Below are 2,920 nucleotides of genomic sequence, written 5' to 3' on the forward strand. Positions count from 1 at the left end.
CTATAATCTTTGCACACGGCTGCCTCAAACTAACTAATCCCTCTCACACACTCAGTGAGAAGGAAAGAGCCGCACAAAACAGTTGCCCTCTTCCGGTTGCTTTCATTGGCTGCTTCCTTCACAATTTTATATCCCGCCCCCCACCCCCCAAATTTATGGAAACAGTCATGGTTTTTTTTGCACTTTCGCTTGCAAACACAGTTCTCAATAAGATGATTATAATGAACAAACAACGAGTTCAATACATTAAAAACATCTATTTTATAAATGCTATAAGCTTCTTTCCTGCAGCCATCAGGCTATTAAACACAACAACCTCAAAATAAGCTCCGAACTACATCACTATTGTTATTTTTGCACAATTATTGTCTGTTTTTATATGTACACGTGTGTGTATATATGCACAAATATATATATATATATTTATATATTTAAGATGCTGGAAAATCGAAGGTAGACACAAATGCTGGAGAAAGTCAGCGGGTGCAGCAGCATCTATGGAGAGGAGTGGGTGACGTTTCGGGTCAAGACGCTTATGCATGCATATATATATATGTGTGTGTGTGTGTGTGTGTGTGTATATGTGTGTGTGTATGTGTGTGTGTGTATGTATATATATATATATAATTATACATATAATATACATATATTATATACATAAGTGAATGTGTATATATATAATAAACAATATAATAAACGAGGAAAAAAAGTTCAGTGTGTGTGAATATATAATATATATATAATATATATTCTCACACACACTGAACTTTTTTTCTCATTTATTATATTGTTTACAGAGTACTATGTTTACATATTCTGTTGTGCTGCTGTAAGTAAGAATTTCATTGTTCTATCTGGGACATATAACAATAAAACACTCTTGACTCTTGAAAATTGTATTAAAAAAAACAAGATATAAATAGATAACTAATATAGTGCAAATTAAAAACTGAATATATGGCATATATTTCATTGCCCTTTCAGTTTTGTTGCCCATGTTTCCCACTATTCTTACTCCTCACTAATTGTTGTGTTTTAGTTTCTTCACCCTCCCCCTCTGGTATAGGTGTTATGATTGTCACGTGTAACGAGGTACAGTGTAAAGCTTTGTTTTGTTTGCTATCGAATCAAGTCAGATACAATCAAGCCAAACTCCAGTATAATCAGTAGAGCACAGGGAAAGATAGAGTGCAGAATATAGTTCTCAGCATTGTAGCGCATCAGTTCCAGAGACAAAGTCCAATGTCCGCAATGGGGTAGAGGTGAATCGGACAGTACCCTAGCTTATGGAAGGACCGTTCAGAAGCCAGATTGTCATCAGAGGATGAAGCTGTTCCTGATTCCAATGGACACCACAAAAACAGGATCAATACAGGCCCATCGGCCCAACTTGTACATGCCGACCACGCTAGTTAAACATGAGTTGCCCGTAGCAAATCTGTGCCTTTGCCTTAATTCATTTTTCTCCCCAGCACGAAGGTGAGAATTACTTGCCTGTAGATGCTGGGCTTATCCTTCCCCTTTATTGGGTATGGGAGCAATATTTACTAATGTTTCAGTGCTCTTTACATATAAAGAACATAGAAAATACAATGAATAATTTATGCAGTGTCTTCACCATCTCCTCCTTCACGATTGCTTTGGAGTCACCTTCTTCCTTGAAGAAAAACTGTTTTCATTAAGCACATTAACATTCTACAATTCCACAGATGTGCCGTTGAAAGCATTTTATCGGGATGCATCACAGCACGGTTTGGGAACAGCTCCATCCAAGACCGCAGGAAATGGCAGAGAATTGTGGACGCAGCCCAGACCATCACACAAACCCAACCTCCCTTCCACTGACTCCATTTATACCTCACGCTGCATCGGCAAGGCCAGCAGCATAGTCAAGGATGATTCTCACCCCTCCCATCAGGCAAGAGATACAGAAGTGTGAAAACGCACACCTCCAGATTCAGAGACAGTTTCTTCCTAGCTTTTATCAGGCATCTAAACCATCCTGCCAGCAACTGGAGTGATCCTGAGCTACCATCTACCTCATTGAAGACCCTTAGACTATCTTTAAACAGACTTTATCTTGCACTAAATGTTATTCCCTTTATCCTGTATCCGTACTGTGAATGGCTCGATTGTAATCATGTATTGTCTTGCCGCTGACTGCTAAGCACGCAACAAAAACCTTTTCACTGCACCTCAGTACAAGTGGCAATAAGCTAAATTAATATAGCCTAATTTTGCCCTCAAGTCCCTCTGCTCCTCCATGTGTGACCTTTAATGTCTTAACAATGTTTGGATTCCTATTGATGACAGCTAATCTCGTGTTCTATTCACCTCCATTTTAATTTCCTGATTCGTTGCAGCCAGCTTCATTCCCCTTATTATTCCCAAACTGACATCCTTAGTACCCCTTTCCTGATTTATCTTGCTCTGCATTTCTTTCACAATGCAAACCTTGGATTTGTCTGTCAGCTTTGCCTGTCATTTTTTAGTTCCATCTTGCATCTATCCACTTATATAATTGACCTAAATCTTCTCACCATGTCCGAAGAAGGGTCCCGACCCGAAACGTTACCTAGCCATGTCCTTCAGAGATGCTGCCTGACCCGCTGAGTTACTCCAGCATTTTGTGTCTGACCATGTCTTTAATGTTCCCTGATCAAAAATTGTGCACTTTTAACTCACCCCATTCTCCAGAAGCAGACTAAGCAATATTTTGGGAGTCTCAAGGAACTGCAGATGCTGGAATCATGAGCAAAACACAAAGTGCTGGAGGAATCCAGCTAAACTATGTGGTCTGGAGAAGGGTCTTAACCCAAAATGTCATCTGTCCATTCCCTCCACATATGCTGCCTGACCTGCCGAGTTCCTCCAGCACTTTGCTTAAGTAATATCTCCTTCCTTGTTGGACAATTCCCCT

Source organism: Amblyraja radiata, chromosome 28, assembly GCF_010909765.2.
Source record: "Amblyraja radiata isolate CabotCenter1 chromosome 28, sAmbRad1.1.pri, whole genome shotgun sequence".
Taxonomy (NCBI): domain Eukaryota; kingdom Metazoa; phylum Chordata; class Chondrichthyes; order Rajiformes; family Rajidae; genus Amblyraja; species Amblyraja radiata.